The sequence below is a fragment of the Tamandua tetradactyla genome, chromosome 9, assembly GCF_023851605.1.
Source record: "Tamandua tetradactyla isolate mTamTet1 chromosome 9, mTamTet1.pri, whole genome shotgun sequence".
Taxonomy (NCBI): domain Eukaryota; kingdom Metazoa; phylum Chordata; class Mammalia; order Pilosa; family Myrmecophagidae; genus Tamandua; species Tamandua tetradactyla.
The window spans coordinates 86433830-86454856 of record NC_135335.1 but is presented as its reverse complement, the minus strand read 5'-3'; the positions used below and the strand labels follow the sequence as shown (position 1 = coordinate 86454856).

The window sequence follows — 21027 nt, the reverse complement described above, 5'->3', positions numbered from 1 at the left end:
CACAATAGTGCAGGGACAGGAGGGGAACGGGACAGTTTAGGGTCAGCTCAGCAAACAGTGATGCTAGGAGTGGCACAGTTTCTGCCTTTGAAGAATTTTCATGGAGGTGAAAGACAGAAATTTGGGTTCTATAGAAAGCAGCCTTCTTACTGTTCACCAGAGCATTACCTAGTCATCAGGACAATTTAGGGCCAGCTGGAAATCTACATTCCCTGTATTGGTTCTCTTCTGCTACTGTAATAAACCAGGAACTTGGCTTAAAACGAACATTACCTTACAGTTTTGTAAGTTAGAAGGCCAGCCCAGGTCTCACTGAGCTTTCTGAAGGGTCTAGGGAAGAATCTGTTTGCTAGCCTTTTCCAGCTTCCAGGGACCACTTACATTATTTGGTTTGTGGCCCCTTCCTCCATCTTCAAAGCCAGCAATACCAGGTTGAACCCTTCTTACATCACAACACTCTGACTCTCTCCTCTGCCTTCTTCTTCCACTTTTAAGTGATTCCATTGGAAAATCCAAGTTAATCTCTCTATTTTAAGGTTAGCTGACTAGCAAACTTAATTCCATCTACAACCTTAATTCCCCTTTGTCATGTACCCTAACGTATCCACAGGCTTTGGGGACTAGGACAAAGGCATCTTTGGATGCCTTTCTTCTGCATACCATACACCCCAATTACCTTGGTAGAAGGCACAGCCTTACTGAGTGCTTATGTGGTGAAAGGTACAATGAATGAACAGAAGTTTAAGAGCAGGGACTTCTGGGATACTTAGGCCTGTGTTTGAATCCTAGCTGTGCCACTTACTAGTTATGTTCTTTTGGTCCAGTTAATCTTTCTAACTCTTAGTCTTCTCCTCTGCATTATGGAGATAATAATTGTACCTACCTTGTAGGATTGTTGCTGTGTGAGATGAGGTAATGCTAGAAAACTGTTAGCACAGTGCCTGGCATGTGCTAACACTCACTGCGTGTTTTTGGTTATTATTATGTGTCACGGGGATTGCAAAGAAGTTTAATGCATGGTGTCTGCCTTTGTGGAACTTGGAAAGTAAGATGTGCTTATAAAGTAAACCAACACACCGGAAGACATAGTGACAAATTATAAAACAGTTTCATACTTAAGTGCTAAATAGCGTACTCCAAACGGTAAGTGCTGTTGAGTGAAGTAGGATATGACAGTTTTTAGTAATCAGGGCAGTTATGAATGGAAGAGGCAGAATTTATGCTGGAACTAGAAGAAAAGTTGAGTTTAAAAAAGTATGGAGGAAATGTTTTACATGTAGGCACATGCACAGCATTTTGCAATGTGTTAGTAAATTAGACAATATGTCAGGAGTGGAGGGTTTGTGTAGGGTGTTTATTCATTCCTTCCTTCCATTTTTTCCCCCAGAATGTTTAGGAGGAAGAGTGGATTATCAGACTTGAAGGTGCCAGACTATGGAAGGTTTAGACTGCTGAGTTACATAGTTAAGACTTTTCCTCAGTAATGGGGAGCCAGGGAGGGTTTTTGAGCACAGGTAGCTTCATGATGAAAGCAGTGTTTTAAAAAGATTAATGTAGAAGTAGTATGTGTAGATGGGTTGGTGGAAAGAGCCTGGAGGCAGGGAGACCTGTTGGGAAATGCTTCCAGTGGTCCAGATGATAAAGGCTTGGATGAGATGTGATAATCAGTCTGAGATAAGGGGGTAGCTGCAAGAGACACAACAGAGGAAGGGCAAACAGCTTTGGTGGCATTTTTGGTGGGGGAGAGGGGAAGGATAAAAAATGTCTGGACGACTGGTGATGACAATAATAGAAATCAGAAACAAGTTCCATTTGAGATGTTCTGTGTTGGTTTAAGATGCTGGTAGGCCAACCAGGTGGCGCATGCACAGTAGGATGTTGGAAGTACGGGAATGGAATGTGAGAGAGGTCATGGCTGGATAATTAAGTTTGGAAGTCATCAGCAGAGGTGGAGGCTGCGATCCTTCACCTCTGCCCCCGACCACCAGCCCTTCATGATCGAGCCCATCTTAGCATCACTTTTCCTCATCCCATTTTCTCCTTTTTACTTCTCCAGGGACCAGTGCTCTTACACCACCCCTCCCTCTGATCTAGGAGCATTCCATGCTCCCAGCTGATCTCCCTGCTTAAATTTTACCAGGCTTATTCCCAGTTCCTCATTATCTGACTATGTTCTGGGTAGTATTTGATAGTTATCAGATGTGTCGTTCTGTGAACTGAAGAATAAGTCACCCTCCAGTGAAAACTACTTTGTATCTCAGGAAGCTCACCATGGTGGGGACTCTGGTGTCCAAAGCAGGGCTTGTGGGGGAGAGAGTTGCTCAAAGATGCCTTTCTGAGCGGCAGGCTCACAGCTGTTAGAGGACTGTTGTGCCACCTGTTCCTAGGCTGTCTCTGGCAATGGATTCCTCCACGCGCCTTCCTCTGAAGGCATGCTCAGAACAGAAAGAAATGTGTCCCTCCTCATTAGCAAGACAGAAAAATGCGATTTCAATGCCATTATAATTCATGCTTTAAAAAAAAAAAGTGGTAATGATTCTGATTCTCAGGTCCTATTTTTCAAGGCACAAAATAAAGTGCCACGCGGGTTGTATACCAAGTCAGCACTCGAAGTAGCCCTCAGAGGAAACAAACAGGACAAAGAGATATATTCACACGGCCACCTAAGAGGGGCTTATCTATGGAACAGTAGAACAGCTAGCATTTAGAAATCCCCCATTAGCTCAACTGGACAGATTTTCAAGTCTAGTCTGTAGACTTGTGTGATAGTGAAATATTCAGACCAAGACCATGTCCTAGGTGAGGTCTGTGTTCATTAGGGCTGGCCTCTATGACGGGTTGAGGGAGTTATTATGAGGAAGAACTGTTCTCTGTCTTCACGGAGAGCAAATGGGCTGAAGGTGTAGCAAAAAGAATTATATGCTAGAAACAGAGTGAGCACCTGCTAGTAAGGGCCATTTGAAGGTCTGACTCCATTGTTCTCCAGCTCCCTCCTCTGGGGTCCTGCGGTCTACCCTGCATTTTCCATTGTTGCAATGCACTATAAAGTAATTATTTGTGTATGTGTCTGTACCTACCAAAAGACTGCAGATTCCTAAAGGACGTGTCTCATGGCTCATTTATCTTTGTACCTCTGCCTCAGCCTCTAGCTGCTCTGGGCAAGCCCTAGGTGGTGAATGAATGCCTGACTCACTGGCTATGCCCCTTGAAAACTTTTTAGTGTCCCTGAGACTGTGTATGTGTCGGGGGGAGGGGGGGGAGTGGGGGGGGAGAGGAAGAGAGAGAGAATAGATAAAGAAGACGATGCGTAAATAATTTTTAGAATGACTCTGAAGTCCTTTGTATGATTCTGTGCAAGATTTTGTTACTTTGTATAACAAAGAAGTGTATGAATAAGCAGTGTTGAATATCTGGCACAATTTGATGATTAAGACATTATTATTGACCGATTGATTAAGTGACTGAGAAACTGGTATTTGCCAGAAAGAGAGGTGTGACTTTCTCTCTGGAGATTTTTAAGGAAAGAGATAGTTATATTTTGAGTGCAAGTTTTCTCTAGAACTTTAAGGACAAATAGGACCCATGAAACTGTATGCTGGGTGGTCAGTGTAGCGGCCATTTACTGAACACCTACTATGTGTCAGGTGCCTTGTATTTGGTATCATTTAATCGTTGCCTACTCCTTGACACAAACATTGTTTTCTCCATTTTACAAATGGGGAAACTGAGGTTCAGAGAGGTTTATTTATGCATTTAGTCAACAATATTTATTAAATTCCTGCTAAATGCCAGTCACTGTACTAGGCTCTGGGTGTACAACAGTGACAAGACACATATAGTCCTTGTCCTCATGGAACTTAGAATCTAGTAGGAAAGAGAAACATAAAAAAGGTACTTATAAGAGAGTTGGTTTAATAGGGGGCCAGTAACGCTTACTGTAGCTCACAGTACAATGAGCTACTGTGGAGCAAACAGACCACTACAAAGTGGGATTAAAATACCCCAGGAAAATAAGCACTAGGAGCTATGGGAACATACAAGAGACCTCCAGGGAGGCTTCCTAGAGGAAGAGACATCCAACTGGGACATGAAGGGGGAGTAGGCGTTAGCCAGGTTTAAGGAAAAAAAGGGGGCGAGAAGGAGGGAAAGTGTTCCAGGCAGAAGGAACAGCATGAGAACTCGCATGACCCCTGTAAGTTCAGCCTGGCTGGAATGTAGATTTTGAATGAGAAAAGAGGCTGAAGAGGTAAGCGGGGGCCAGATCCTGTTAGTTATTATAAAAAGCTTAGCCTTGATCTCAGAGAAACCAGGCAGAGGATGAAGGTGATGAGTGAACAAAGTAGGAGCATGTTAAGTGACTTGTCCAGGGTCTCATAGCCAGAAAGTGGTACACCTGGGGTTTGAACCTAGATCCAGTCTAACTCTAAAGCTCATCCTGTGGCCACTGAACCACTCTGCCAGGGAGATTCTATTAACTGGGAAAGAAAAGGGGGAAACTCACTTGTATTTTTCCATTAATCTCCTTTCATCCCTAGCTTTCCATTTTCTATTTCCCTGGACCTACAACAGCCCAGGAGAGGGTGTGTCCTAGAGCGAGGACAAGCGAAGGTGCTGGCACCAAGGAGCAGCTCTGTCTCTGCTCCTGAGTCCTGGCCTCTCCCCACTCATTTTCATGGGGTTGACATTTCTGTCCGTGTCAGATCTCTGCCAAGAAACAGCCTGGCTGCCTCCAGGTGGTGGGGAAGTGACAGGCTCCGACTGCATCAGGGAGATTTTTACTCCTCTAAAATACAAGGCATTAAAAAAAGAAGAAGAGAAGCAGGTGTTGGGTAGGGAAAAGACAAGGCTCCTGTTCTCTTCACTGCCATTTGGGTTCTTACTGGGTGGATGTGAGGTGCTTCCGTTTAGGTGGTTTTTTTTTGTATGCTGTATGGCGGGGGTCACATTTCATCCTTTTTCCATGTGAGTATCCTCTTATTGCAGCACCATTTGTTGCATTTTTTTGTCTGGTTGATTTTTTGTTTGTTTGGGAAGTACGTGGGCTGGGAATCTAACTCGGGTCTCCCGTATAGCAGGCAAGAATTCTATCACTGAACTACCCTTGCACCTACTTGTGTTTTGCTTTGCATTGTTTTCCTGCCTACGTCCTCACTGAAGGGTTGCCAACATGCCAGTGTTTAACTAAATCTGTAAGTCATTATTTTGTATTTTGGAACCCTAAAATGCTATCATAGAAAACAAAATGTTTTCAATAATTTCTCAAGAGAATTTGGAAACATAAACTTGTTCTCTCCATCTCTCTATATTTAGTGAAATTGTCTTTGTCCAATTTTTCTTTTAAGGGCAGACTCTGTCAGACTGCCTAGGTTCAAATCCTGCCAGTATGTTATAATTGGGTGACATTGGGCCAATTAATTAACATTTCTGTGCCTCATTTTCCTTATCTGTAAGAAAGGCATAATAGTATCTTTCTATGGAGCATTTGAGGATTAAATGAGTTAATATATGTAATATCCTTAGAACAATGACCCCTGTTCTAGTAGGGTATTCTGTTAAGTGTCAACCACCAACTCATTATTTAATATGTGCAATTTTTTATTTGTCTTTTGAGATTCTCAACTCCAAATAGACTTTTAGGAAAGGGTTTGGAAAGAAAAGCTGTTCTGACCTTCAACCTGAGCACTCTCTTCACATAAAATCTATCACCATAACGGAGAGATGATTAGAAGATAAGCCTCTTCTGAAGATCAAAGGAGAAAAGGTACAACTGTGCTTTACTAAAGTTTCTGGGGTGGGGGGGTGTGATGGTGTCAGAAGCATAGAAACAAAATGGAATAATATTCTGCGTGTTAGCACATGTTGTATCAATCATTTTTAATGCCTTCTGGGTAGCATATAGCACACAGCAGTGTCAAATTGCAGAGCAACAAATATTTTTTAAAACATAGAGGATGTACATCGTACGAATAAAATTCCAATTTTTTCCAAGTCACAGGTATAAGGAAGGTGTACCTTTGGCTTGTGCCCCTGACAGTATGTGGCTGGCTTTCTCTGAAAGCCAAACAGGTGAACTTCTATTGTTTTTGTTTTTTCATATTGAGGTTTTTCTTAAAAGTAGTCAGAATTTTTTCATTATTTTGGAAAATATTGTCATCTTTACTATACTAATGCTTTCTATCTATGAACATTTTATATTTACCTATTCATTTAGATTGCATTTATGCCTTTCATTAGTAATACATTTTTCCCTAAGTCATTTTCTATATATATAAATTCATATTTATTAGATTTATTCTTGGAAATTTAAAACTTTATTGTTGTTCATTATTGATTTTTGTGTCAAGAGATAGTTTTAAGCTCTTTTATTGGTTCTAATAGTTTATGATTTTGTTGGACTTTCTATATAGACAATCATATAATTTGCAAATAATGACAGAACTCCTATTGTTTTGAACTAAGTTTTTTCCGTGGTCAGTTAATTCTTTAGCTCTGACATGTAGGAGACTTCATTTTCTTTGGAAACAGCTTTAACCAGAAGGTACGCACACAAGTGAGAGGGAAGAAGCTACCTTTTGGTTCTTCTAGATGGAGGCTGTGAGAAGCAAGTTCTCAGCCGTCCATGCTGCCTGGGAATGTGCAGGTGACTATGGAGACAGCCGTGAAGGACAAAATGGGCATATGGTCCTTGCTGGCACAGTATAACAAAGTAATTAAAAATGTCTTAAAATGCAGAACCCCCCAAACTGTAAAGTAAATTGTGGTAGATGTCAAATTAGCATTTTCTGCCTCTTTTTAACAATGCCATAATCTCATTAATCTACAGAAAGAACTAAATGCATGGACTCCAACCAGTTGGCTGGGCATATGTTGCACATTGGACTGGCCATTTGGCTGGATCAGATTAAAGTAGAGAAATTGCATTTTATTTTGGACACCAAACCCAAATCTGGGCTGCTTATTACTTTCTGAGCTCCCTTTTTAAAGTGATAGGTTTGTGAGTGCCAAAAATTCAGCATCTACTTGAGTGAAAAAACAATCCTATAAAGAAACTCCACAAAGGAAAGGGACAAAGGATTAGAGATGGAAATTGCACATAAGCCTAACTTCAGATCATTGGGATATGGTAAACAGCAGCATTAACAATATTACACATTACAACTGTCAAATCCGCAAGATCTTCCTCACTTATGGGGTAACGTGACTCAGTTGATTAAAATAATTTCTTTATATTTGAATGGAATCCTATACTCTCAAACCTTTCAGCATAATACTTTGTCTTAAAACTATTAACAAATGTGAAAAATTTGAAAAGATTCCGAATATTTTGGAAACGAGCAAGCATATGTATACTGTTTGTCTACATGGATAGAGCCACTAATATTTCCTTAGTATTTGGCATATATGTGCTCAGTGCATTGGACTAAGCATTGCAGGAATACAAGTTTGAATATGATGTTCTAAGGTGTTGTGGTTAGGGCAAGTTCATAACTAGTCCTGATTCTGGGCAACTTCAGAAATATGCAAAGTGTAATGGAGACTCAGAGGAAGGAGATGGCTCTGGTGTTTGTTTGTTGGGAGGACTGGGTGGGTTTGGGGTAGAAAAATCCTTCGTGAGAGATGGGGCACTTGAAAAGACAGAAGAGACTGAGACAGGTAGAAATGGGGGCAGGATGTCGATTTGAAATCTCAAGGGTAAAAGGGTGAAAGAGGTGGGAAATCACAGAAATGAATGTAAGAGGGAGTTCTGGAGGATATATTTGGAAATATATATATTGGAGACCAACTGGACAGGACTCCGTGGCAGGTCAAGGGATTTATAGGCAATGGAAGGCTTTTGAAGGTTTTCTAACAGAGGGATGAAAAAAACCGGACCTGCTTTTTAGGATGATTTGTTGGATGGATTGGTGAGAACAACAGTTAGGAGATAGTTATGGCAGTCCTTGTGTGTGGAAGGGCAGGGAAAAACCCAGGACGCACAGCCAGAATATTGTGGAAACAGAATCCACAGGATAGAGACATTGGTGGCTGCTGAGTGATGTAATGGGATCACGGGGCCTCAAATTTATCACTTTTAACAATAATAGCCATTGTTCATTTGGAGGTAGGCTGGTTACAAAAGTGCTTTAGTTGATAGAATGCTCAACAAACAAGCTTTTGCTCTATTAAAGATGTCTTTTCAAAAGCTAAGTCTTTCATTCTCTCAGACTAATGTATCTCAGTCCTAGCAGGATGGATGAGGGTGAGATGGGGAAGAGAGTACATATTCTGTTTTCAGCTACCCAACACTGCACCCCAGAGGTTAGACATTCTAGCATCTCATTGAAAAGATGTGGAAACCTCATGTGAGCTCCAGAAATTGCACCTGTCACCTGAACTTAGCAAAACCACACACTTTCTTTCATGACAAGCCTTAATGTTTTCACACGATCTTTCCATGCTATTATTGTTTAAATCAATTTTACCAGAGATCATGCCAAAGTGGTGGATGAGGTAGAAATGTGTTTATATGAATTTTAAGTACTGGAGTTCAATCAACCTTGTAATATTTGTATATAGAATTTTTAAATCAAAGAATACTGCCTGTTGGGCATATGGCAGCATGTGAGAGATGCTCAAATTAGTGGAGGAACAGGAGTTCCCTTTAGACAGACACTCTTTTGACCTGTGCCGCAGGTCAGAGTTCAGATACAAGCAGTTCTCAGTCTTGTATCTGACTGATACAATGGCTACTGGTTTTCCCAGTAACCATTTGATTTCATTAATCTCTTTTGTGAGGCAATAGAATTTTCTGAATGGAAATGAGACCTGTGAGACTCTTGGCAGAGAAACAGTAAATTAGAAATCTATCCATGAAGAGTTCTCTGCATTTAATTAAGTGACAATCCCTGGGGATTTAGCAGTATAAGGAGTAATAAACCCATCAGAAAGAACAGCTAAATATGTGGACTTCAGACCAAATTTGCTATAATAATAATAAGATTCTAGTGGTATGTGAAAACATTCAGAGATGATTATTTTTGAAGAAATATTTGGTAGCATTCTTTTCTTGATATTGTGACTCTGTGCTAGGCAGAAGTAGATTAAAAATGTTTCCTGAAAACAACTGAAGGCGCTAAATCCATATAAACATTTTGAGCTTTTCTTACTTTGGGGGAAGAAGCTGTTGAGGAGACAGACCTTTTCTGTCTCATTATAGGGGAACTTCTGGGACAATTTCTAAGTTGTGTTCTTTAACTTGTGGCTGATGACTATGTTGGAGATACTTGACAAAGCAATGAGATTTGTTCCTGGTCCTGTTGAATCTCTTAGGGATTTCCCCTGGAATAGAGTGAATAGTTTCAGGCAGAAATAGGCTAGAGGCACTGCAAGGTAGAGGTTGCACCTTGGAATTTAACATCACACTATCCAGCCTATACAGACCTGTCCACTTCCTTGCAGAGAGGGGTCACCAAGTATATTTACCGTTAATTATAGGGCTGCTGAGGTGTATGTGTGTGTATGTAGCTGACATATTTTCATGTGCCATGATACATTTCCATTTCACATTTTGCCAGTTTAATCTATTACAACAAATAATGAAGATGCATCTTGCTTTGATATATGTCTGTCTTTTTTAAAGGCCCCGCTTCTTTTCCTTGAGGAGAATGTTATTTATTTAGTGACAGCTTGGAAAAACTTAAGGCATTTGGAAGATTTCTTTAAAATAGCTGGCTTAATTTATTCCCTTTCCATTAAAGGAGGAAAGTAATTTATGGATTAATTTTGTAAGTGATGAAGCATAATTAATTGGTGATGTTAACAGTGGAAAAGAGCCCAGGCCTAGGGGCTCTGGATTCTTTGCCCCTTCCTACCTGAGTCAGCGCTGTTGCTTTCATTCATAGGAAAAGGATGAGAGGGTATATGCAGGGGCCCATAACAGTAACTTGTGCCTAACTGGTGCTCAGGAAATATTAACGGTTGTTGATATCATTCTCATGAATACCATCATCCTTATGAATCCCAAGCTCTACGATGGGATGGCATCTCATGCTAACACCGACTGCACCTGCCTCTAGCTGGGGATGGGATGTTTGGCTGCCGGTTCAGGCAATGTGCTTTAACTTCTAGCCCAAATCCTTTCCTTCTTATTTCAGTCTCTTTGTAGTTCCATGTGCTTTCAATCCTCTTTGACTGCCCTCAAGTCAGCGCAGCCTGAGCTAATATAGTTGGCCTTAAAGCAAAACTGCTGCCTCCTCACTTGAAGAATTGTATAACCTTGAACCAGAAAGCATGTGAGTTTTGAAGCCAGCCAGACAGATTGGCACCTTAGTTCCACACCTGATGATGGGAGGCATACTAGCCCAGGAAGCCTGCCTGGCATAGTGATTTCAGGCTTGAGTCCTGGGCTAAGACTATGCAGGGAGAAATCCTTATTCCCTCAAATACTTCATCTCCCTGAGCCCTAGCTTCCTCATCTGTGAAATGGGGATTTCCCCACCTCACAATGCTGTTGTGAAGATCAAAATGACAGAAGCATGGAGCATAGAACCTGCCACAAATATTATTTAGTATCATACCACAGGAGTCCTATCTCTGCCACTGGGTAGCTGTGATCTTGGGTAAGTCCTCAACCTCCCCAAGCTCTGGTTTTCTTATCTGGGAAATGGGGCTAGTGATAATCTTTACCTCACAGAGTCAATATGAGGACTAGATGGCATTATATTAAGCACTCAAACAGAATCAATAAATATTTGCTGCTGTAATGACTATATTAAACTGACCTTGGACAGGTTATTCCACCCAAAATTAGAATAATTATATCTGTCTCATAAAGATGGGAGGAATAGGTACAATAATACACATAAAAGACACAATGCATAGTAGGTTCTCAGTGAAGAGAGCTATTGTTTTATTTTTTCCACAAATTAGCCTTCATGCTGGAGAGCCTTCACTGAGTGAGACCCTTCGATGGCCAGCTTCATGCATTGCCCAGAGAACTGACATCTTTCCAGAGTGGATTCTGTTCCAGGTATCGCCATGCAACCCAACCCCAGCCCGGCTGCGGGCCTTTGTAATCGCTCTGCACACAGACTTCGCTCCCAGGGCCTCCGTGGCAGCCTGGCTCGGGGGGTTGGGGGGCAGCTATATTTGATTTCTGTAGGTCAACAAACAAATATTTGAAATTAAATAAGCATGTTAGTCATGGCAGGTTCACACTGCTGTAATTAGCTTCTGTCTGCCCTGCTCTAGCAGCAGCAGGCCTGTGCTTCTCACTGCCTTGGTAGTAAGAAAACACCAGTCCCAGAGCTCGGAAGGTGCTGCTGCTGAGAGCACTTGATGTTGATGCTTCAGGACAGATGCTGGCAAAGCCTTTACCCATGGTGGTGGTGGTGGAGCGCATGGGGCCTTTTATTTTTTCAGGCTTTTGAGAGTTACTGAGCAAGCTATTAGAGTGGGCTTTGGAAATACAAATGTGGGCTGGATGTAATAGTCCCTGATAGCGAGGAACAATGATGGGGGGCTGGGTCCGGAAATGCACACACACCCCAGGGAAGCCAACAATGGTTATGTCGTTCTCACCAGCTCGTGTCTGAGGCCATTTTCAGTTTAGATTGTGCTATGGGTACTGCTGGGGAAAGATACTGCCCTCCAGAAGTACTACATTGTTAGCAGAATAAGCTGCTGGTGCCCTGTCTTTGCCCAGTCTGACTACCTGCCTAGCCCTCACTCAGCTCACCCATGAGTGTTCCAGCTCCCTCCTGGTCCCTCCTCACCTGAAACTCTGAGCTGCCTGGGTCTCACCTTGGCTCCCCTTTCTCATTCCTGGAGATTGAATACCATTTAGGCTAAATTGCAAGTTCTGTGTATCACTACCCTGCAATCTGCTAATCCAGTGCTGCACTTAATCATAATGATAAAGATAATAATAATGATAGCAATATTGCACTTTGGTGAAGGCTTTTTGAATTTTCAAAGCAAACTCCCATTTTTTTTTCCAGGAAATATGCATATTCATCATCCCCACCAGGCATTTACTGAGTACCCACCAAGTTTGTCAGCTCTGAGAAAACAAAGAAACAACCATAAATGACCTGCCCACTCCAAAGGAAGCAGTGTGAAAAGTAAAAACAGTGTGCGCTTTGTAACTGTCCCTGTTTACTTACTAACTCTGTGACTTTGGGTACCTTATTAAACTTCAGTTTCCACTTCTGTACTATAGAAATAATAATAGTACTTCTCTCTTAGGATCTTTATGTGCATGAATCCCACATACAAGGCAGGTTGTACCTAGAAAATATCAGCATTGAATTAGGTACTCACCATGTGCTGTGCACTTTATAAGCAAAATCTTGATCCGTATCACAGCTCTGCAAGCTGAGTATCATTGCTTCCATTTTACAGATGAGGAAACTGAGGCACAGAGACTTTCTCAAGGCCATATAGTTCTTACATGGAAAAGTTGGGATTCAAACCCAGGGCTTGTCTAGATGCAGGCACCCTGTTCTTTGCACAACAGTCACATTGGTGCTTCTCAGGCACTAAACCCAAAGGAGAAGTACAACAGCGAAAACTATAGAAACACAGAGAAGCAAGCTCAGCAGGTGAATACACGGTTATCCTGAACATATTCTCCATTCCACTCTATATTAAAGTTTATACATTTAGCTTCTAACAAGAAAAAAGACGCTTAAGTATACTCTTCTGGAAAAATGTTTCCCAATCAGTGCTTGTGAACTCAGACATTTTGTTTTCAGCCAATGCTAGTGAGATATTTGCATTTAAAGTTTTGTTCAAATGAAAGGGAGAATTTGAGGAGAGTATTTCGATGATAGAAGGCCAATTATACAATATGTGACTGTGACTCAATTTTGCATCACTTCCCTCTGGTGGTGAATCTTGGAAATGATTCACTACTTGCAGAATATAAGTAGAACGAAAGAAGAAAAAATTTTCTGAATTTACCCAAGATCTTTCTGACATCTCTTGGCAAAACATTTACCAATCAACCTTGGCATCCTTTTGTACACATAAAAATACTCTTAGAAAGGGCCACCACTATAAGAAAAAGGTGACGTTTACAAAGACATTGGCTATATTTGCCTTTAATGGTTTGGGGTGGAAAATATCTTGAAAACAACGATTTCATGTTATGTGAATAGGTTTCAAGAAAGATAAACAATTCCTACAGATTTTTACTGACTGCCTTTTTCACAGATCCATTTTAGAGAATGCTGTATTGGATTGAACTTTTTATTTATTTATTTATATCTTTCTCTCCATAAAGAACTTAAGACAAAAAAAAAAAAAAAGAAGAAGAAGAAGAAAACACTGAAGTTGCATTTTGCTTAGGTTTCTTTGAAGTCATTGTCCCGGAGCCTTTGGTTGAAGGAAAAGTGGATACCCCACTTTCCTTCAGATGCTGAGGAGTCTAAGCGTAGAGATACAAGTAAATCATGTGCTTCTGAGGGGAAGTATCATTGATCTTTCCATATTTTCCCTTGGCTTCCAAATAGGATATCTAATTATGTGGCTTGTGGATTATCCTTCATGGGGTTTTGAGTGGGTGCTATAGGCCAGTCACCGAACCAAATGTATATACCCTGTTTAATCTTTGGGACAATCCTTTGAGGTGTGATTATATCCACATTTTCCATAAGAAACAGACTCAGAGAACTTAAGTAACTTGCTGCACAACTATTAAATGGCTGAACTGAGATTCAAACTCTAATTCTCTGAACTCACAATCCATGCATGGCTTAGCCTCCTCACTATTTGGCTTTCCATGGTAAACCCAAATGCTGGGTCATGCTCTTCTTCAGCTCAAATGCCAAACAGAAACTATGAAACTTCTAGTTTGCTAGCTGCCAGAATGTGATATACCAGAAACGGAATGGTTTTTAAAAGGGGAATTCTATAAGTTGCTAATTTACAGTTCTAAGGTTGAGAAAATGTCCCAATTAAAACAATTCTGTAGAAATGTCCAATCAAAGGCATCCAGGAAAAAGATACCTTGGTTCAAGAAGGACGATGAAGTTCAGGGTCTCTCTCTCAAGTGAGAAGGCACATGGTGAACACAGTCAGGGCTTCTCTCTGAGCTATAAGGGCACATGGCGAACATGGCATCATCTGCTAGCTTTCTCTCCTGGCTTCCTGTTTCAAGAAGCTCCCCAGGAGGCGTTTTCCTTATTCATCTCCAAAGGTCAATGGCTGGTGGACTCTCTGCTTCATGGTGCTGCAGCATTCTCTGCTTTCTCCTAATCTCTCGCTTTCTCCAAAATGTTTCCTCTTTTATAGGATTCCCAGAAACTAATCAAGACCCATCTGAATGGGTGGAGACACGTCTCCACCTAATCCAGTTTAACAACCACTCTTGATTGAGTCACATCTCCAGGGAGATGCCCTAATTACAGATTCAAACATACAATACTGAATAGGGATTAGAAGAAACGGCTGTATTTACAAAATGGGATTAGAATTAAAACATGGCTTTTCTAGGGTACATACATCCTTTCAAACTTGCAAGGTTGGCTGGGCTTTATGTTCCCTCAGGTGAATCCAGCAGCGAGAAGCTCATGCGTTTGTGTAGTCTTCCCTGACACACGGCAATGCCACCTCTACAGAGCCATAGGAAACAGAAATCTTCTTTGCACCCTACCAATAAGATAAAATTGAAGACAGGTACTCATGGAGGTGATGTTTCCACAGAGCCACACCTGTTCAGCTTGGCACAGCTCCTTTAAACAACAGGAACCAACCTTGTGGCACAAGGTGGAATTCCCAAAGGGGAAGGGACTGCCCTCAAGCTGCTGGACCCAACCTAAATGTACTAATTTGCTCATCATACGCTAACCCTGTCTCCAAGATTTGCTACACTTTGGGCTTTCAGTGATGTTAACCCCAAAGGCAATTCTGCCTCCTTTTCTTGGAGAAAGAATTTTGTAAAACAATAAAAAAATAATAATCTTCTCACTCACTGATACAATGTTGGCAGGAAGATAAACTCTTTGGAGGGCAATTTGGCAGTGACTATCCTGCAATTTCACTTCTAGAAATTTATTCTACATAAATATTCATGTATATGTTCAAAAATACATGTATGAGAATGTCCATTGTATCATTGTTTGTGATGGCAAAAAACAAACAAATAAAGCAAAATAAAAACAATAAGCCTCTAATATCCATTAGTAGGATACTGATTAAACAAATTACTATTACTTGATTCCCTTATAGGTTTAGACCATAACATTTTTATGGGTATATATGATATATGTGTTAATGCTTTCACAATATATGGCTGGATATAGTTCCACCATATACCGTTAAATTAAAAAAAAACAAAGACAAGTTGCAAAGTAGTGTATATAGTGAGACATATGAATTTGTATATCCATAGGAAAAATATCTGGAGTCATACACACCAAACTGAGAGTGGGTTTGGGCAGGAGTTAGGAGTAGAAGGAGATGTAGGAAGCTTTTATTTTCTGCTTCTACAGTTCAAGACTATTTGAAATTTTTTTTAAATAACAAGCATGTGTGCGTTTTGGAATTAAAAAGAAACAATGCCTTCTATATATTAGCTGCAGTAAAAATAATTTGAAGCAGAATTCTACTAATAATGGAAATGACATGCAGCATTTCAAGTCCATCTTATCAAGAACTCCTTGGACTCCCGATTCCCATCACACATCTCATATCTACTTTGGCCAATGGTCCTCAAGCTTGCCGCATGTGGAACTGAGCACCAAAGTGTGTGAAAGCTGGATAGCTGCCCACATTGACTAGTAGTCGCTTTCTCTGCCACACGTCCCCCAACCCTTCTCCATAGGCTTTGAGGGATGGCATCAGGAATAAGAATTCTTGGCGGAGAAGGAAGGTGATATGGCCCCATTAAGTGCGGTAATAGGTTGGAAGGGTCAGTGGAAGAAAGTCCAAGTCAGCAAACCAGACATAGCTTCAAAGGTTCCCCAGACCTAGAGAAAGGCTGGTCCCCAGAGACAGACAGATCACCGTGATCTCCAAGCGTGCTTGCAAGGGCATCAGGGTCATATTAAACATGTGTCAGACCAGGGGTTGTCAATACCAGGACATGATCTCAGTCCTTGAAGGCCAGTAGCCAATATCTGGGTGAAGAAATAAAGTTGCCCAAACTGGGCCACAGCATGGGGATGGGGCTCAAGAATAAAGCTGAAGTTCTTCAGAAGTTTCCTGTAGGAGGTTAGGACCAGTAAGGCCTGGTGTTAGGGCTGAGCTTGGGTAGATGGGGAGAGATGAGGGACTCACGATCTACAGGAAGAGAAGGCACAAAGAGTGGCAGCTCTAGAAGGTCTGAGAGGTGGGGACTTTTGCCTCTTCTGGTTTCCAATCACCCCTGGTTCTTGAAAAACATAGTTGAGTGTGAGTGTTGGAGTGGGACAGGAATGACAATGAGTAACTGAAATGGCCTCCACTGCTATCATTAGGACTACTCTATTCTTTACATTTAGAACTCTGAATATGGTGAGGATATAAAGGCCTTGAGATTTTGGGGGGTGTTGGGAAAGCCATCATATTACTGATGCTTCAAAAGACCAGTATGTGGAATACTGCCCCTAATTTCTGGCCTTTCTGGTGACTTACTTTGGTGATGTCTTCATCTTCTATCATTCTGCCTTACAGCCACACCAGCCTCTCACTCTTCCAAAGATGTGCCTCAGGGGCCCTTTGCACTGGCTCTTCTCTCTGCCTGGACCACTCTTCCCTGAGACAGCTATGTGCTTCATTACCTCCCCTCCATGTCTACTCAAGAAAACCTTGACCACCTATATTAAATTGCACTCCTGACTTTTCTTACCTTGCTCTTTTGTACCTACAGGGCTCATCACATCTTAATATATTATAAAATTAAATTAACTTTTTATGTTTATTGTCTGCTTCCCTTCTCTTTCCTGTATCCCAGAATGTCAACTATATGAGCACAGTAGATATTTTGGTCTGTTTTGTCCTCTGATGAACACCTAGTGTCTAGAACAGTGTCTGGTATAAGGATTGCTTGATAAGTATTTATGAATGAATGATTGAATGAATAAATAAATGAATGGACTGTACTACAAGTGGTAAAAGATTTGGGATCCTATGGTCATGGGATGCTGCCTAGATATGTGGAGACTATTTCCAAGGCGTTATCAAAAGACCTACTCTGTTTCTCCTCCTTACATTCCAAAAATTTCTATGGATTTAGGTCTTGGCATTGAACCCATGAGATATAATTGCTGGCAAAAGTTGAGTGAATCAGCTAAGAACATGGGTTTGAAGTCAGATAGATTTAGGTTTGTATCTAAGCCTTTCAACTTACACTTACACGACTTTAGGGAAGTTATCTTTTCTAAGACTGAGGATGAAGTGTGATGGTGTGTGTTTGAATGTATGGAGCTTGACACATGGTTGCTCTTAACAAGTGGATGCTTGTGTTATTATTGATGGAGAAGGATAAAAGAAATGGAGCAATGTGTTTAAACTATGTTAAATGAAAAATTTAGTTAATTAAACATATCAGGAAGTTTGAGAAGACTCCAGATTTTTCCTTCAATACAAAGAGCTATTAAATAAAAGGCCAAATAAGCACAGGGTCTTGGAGATGGGTTGTATCTTCCAGTCCCAGATCCTCCTCCCAGGAAGGTGAACAAACACCACCAACGTACCTTGTACCTGGATGTAGTAGTGAGACCAAGTAGAAAATTAACATGGTCCATATGGAATGGAATTTCTGCATTTGCTGCTGAAGGTCTGTAGCCAGATTATCCAGATGGAAGAACTAGAAGGCAAAGGCAAAATGTAAAATTTGTAGGTTCAGCCTAAGAAAATTAAGACAGAAAGAGTCTGAGAAGGCAGGTGAAAATTTGGACAGCTCCAAAGCCCAGGCAGGTGGCTATGGCAGCTTTTACTCTGGAGTGCCTGACCCCAGGTAGAGACAAGGAGGTGAGAGAAGGGACCTTAGGCATAGCTGGGTCAACCTTCATGCCAGAACTAACCCCACCACCTACCTAATCAGCCCAGAAGAGTGCATGCAGGGCTTCATGGCAGCCTCTTAATCCTCTTCCTCATTGGGGACGCCATTGCTTGGCTTCTGTCTTATCCTGCTAACCCTCTTCCTCCTGGTTTCTTCTAGGAACATTTCCTTAATAAAGTACTAGCACCTGAATTCTAAGCTCAGTATCTGTTTCTAGGAGAACCCAACCCAAGTCAGAGGGCTTCTCACAGCTTCAGTTTTCCACCACTTGGGAAAGAATTCTGATTGGCCCAATAGAAGTCACATGCCCAAACTTGTGCCCTTTGATTGGCAGCTCCTTCATCATCCCAACTCCCTCCTCCACACGCTTGGCATGGGGTCTAGATTGATAACACAGCTTTGGCCTATTATGTGGCATGCATTATGCCAGGTTGTAAGGATGCTGTGGGGGAACAGTCCCTCCCTATCTCACAGAGCTTGCAATCAAGTGGGAGAGAGCTATTAGTCAAGTAATTCCATGTATGCATATTACAAACTGTGGAAGGTGTTATGAAGGAGAAGCACAGAAAGCAGTAGGTGGGAGCGGGGACTTCCTGTTGCTGTGTGGGGAATGGATTGTAAATTGGGCAGGGATGGAAACCCAGAGACCCATTAAGGGGGCCACCATGGAAGGGATGATGGTGGCTTGATTAGAACTGGCACCTAGGAGTTGGAGAAAGATGGTAAGAACTCAAGAGCTCCCTAAGGCATTGCCTTAGAACATGGACCAAATCGTCAACAAATCCCTGTCACTGCCCTAGGTAAAAACAACATTAATAAACTAACTTGCAATCGGCTACACTAGGAAGAATTTAAGAGGAGCCAAAGAAAACTGAGTTGTTCCTTCTAACCTGAAGGTAGGTCCTAAAATTTACTCCCCCCCACCCACTGTCTTTCTTCCTCATTTTTAAGTAATGCACCGTCTCTTGTTTGGGAACTATTCAATAGAGAAAGTGTTCTTGGCTTTTGAAAAATAAATTTATTTTGCCTAAAATAAATGTCACACCGTGGCCTTTTCCCATATTTCTGTTATTTTTATTCCCTTTGTGGGGCTCTTTAAAGGGTAATTTGATCTGTGAATCTTATCCCTGTTCCTGATTCAGTAGGTGATAGAGGGAAGCAATTTCCATGTGCTTTTCCATTAATTTATTCACATACGAGTAAAAGATAGCTAAGAAAAATAAGCTCTCATCATCTCTTCACAGTCCAGTGTGATCCCAGGTGACTTTTGTGGGGTGACAGTCATTTGGGGTGGCTAAATCATGACCTCAGCGTGTATTGGCCACTGCCGGGCACCCTTCTCCATTCCCGCCAGTGATACGTGGAGTTGCTACTGAGGGTGTGGGGCCTCATGCTGCTAATCTTGAGGCAAACCCGGAGCTGATCCACACTTCCTCTTGGCAACAATAATCGGTTTGTCCGGGGCTGCAAAGCCTATTGAACCAGGCTTGTTTCTGAGCAGTAGAAGGAACTAGAGAATTAAGGGAACTCCTGAGTAACTCTAGCCTCAAGCTGCCTGCTATAGTTGAAGAGGTCTCTGAAGCTTGAAGAATACAACTGCCTTGTGCATATTGTTCTAATTTGCTAGATAATTCTTCTATTTAGCACTTCGTTAAGCTTATTAACAAATATTTACAGATGAATTGCTTAGACTGCAACGGGGCACCCTTGCTTGTCTTATGTGTTCTAAGTCTTCCGAGCCCATCAGGCACCCAAGTCCCTTGGCTTTGCTAATTACTCTCCCCAGAGGGGCTTCTGTTCCCCCAGCTCTCCTTCAATTTCTACCCCTCCATCTTTTCTTTTCTATCTTCTTCCCCATTTTAAGGTCTATTCTGCCTGTATTACTCTTTTTAAAAATTATTATTATGCTGTTCACTTACCCTTTGTCCTCCTTCTCTCCCTTTCATTTCTCTGATACTACACTCCCCTGTTACTTTTCAGGGACTCATATTTACCCTCCAAATACCATGTGTTTCATTCATTCAGTACTGAGGGCTGCTCCTGCTCTGGCTTGAATGATGACATTTTCCCAAGAATTGCTTGGCAAGGCTGACCAGTCTGATCCAGATAATACTATCAGCTAAAATAATCCTGGCTTGGGGCCCATGAAACTCACCAGTCATTATTCTATATTGGAAAATAAAACTGATTTGGCAGCCTTATTAGATTGTAATCAACTGAAATCTTCATTTCTGGCTTCTTTTGAGTGAAACTTATCCCCAGGAGTGACGGAGGAGAGAAAACTATCTCTCTTCTATAGTGCTTTGTATTTCTTTACCCTGTTAGAGTAGAGAATGACTCATTGGCCACCAAGCCTATCACCAAACAAGTTTCTTACTTGTTTTGGAAGCTACTAGGGATTACCAGGATTTCATCTACGATCTCAAGAGTACTATTCCAGGGGACAGATTGTATAGGGGAATACCAACTTCTGGTCCCAACTTCTCAGCTCAGTTCCTGCTGAAAAGTTTGGACCACATTTTGTAGCGAAAGCAATAACTACCACTTATTGGTACTTCTTAAATGTCAGACACTGGTTTGTAGTAACTCATTTAATCCTCACATCAATCTAATGAAATATATATCATATTATCCTAATTTTAGGAAGATGACACTAAGACACAGAAAGATTAAGTAACTTGCCCAAAGTCACAGAGTTAAGTGGCAGAGTCAGGATTTGAACCCAGACAGACTGGTTCCAAAGTCTGTACTCTTAATACTTCTCCATAGCACATTCTATAGGTAAAGGGGAACTATAGAAGGTGGTTAAATAAGAGCACGGAAGTGATGCTCAGAAAAAGTTATCTGGAAGCAGAGAGAAAGAGTGACTGGTGAATCAAGGAGTCCAGTGGCAGAGTTTCTTGTAGTAATCCTGGTAAGCAAAGAGTAAAATCTGAATTAAGGAGTATGGAAAGATGGTGGTGTAGGGAGCTCCAGGACTCAGCCTCCACCAAAGCAATTGTTGAACAGGCAGAAACTGTCTGAAACAACTATTTTGAAACTTCAGAGGCCAGAAGAACACT

General features: G+C 41.4%; 1 long non-coding RNA gene across 2 annotated transcripts in view; it reads left to right on the top strand.

Moving 5' to 3' along the window:
* The window catches only part of LOC143646193 (uncharacterized), an 85450-nt gene extending 70346 nt beyond the window's left edge, over positions 1 to 15104 (top strand). The window contains exons 2-5 of one of the 2 annotated variants that reach the window (XR_013157371.1): positions 5612 to 5761; positions 10909 to 11008; positions 11979 to 12101; positions 14530 to 15104. This is a non-coding gene — a long non-coding RNA (uncharacterized LOC143646193). Of the gene's footprint in view, positions 1 to 5611; positions 5762 to 10908; positions 11009 to 11978; positions 12126 to 14529 lie in introns of those variants that run through there. The other variant, XR_013157370.1, reaches the window with a different exon arrangement.
* Positions 15105 to 21027: the final 5923 nt, after the last annotated feature.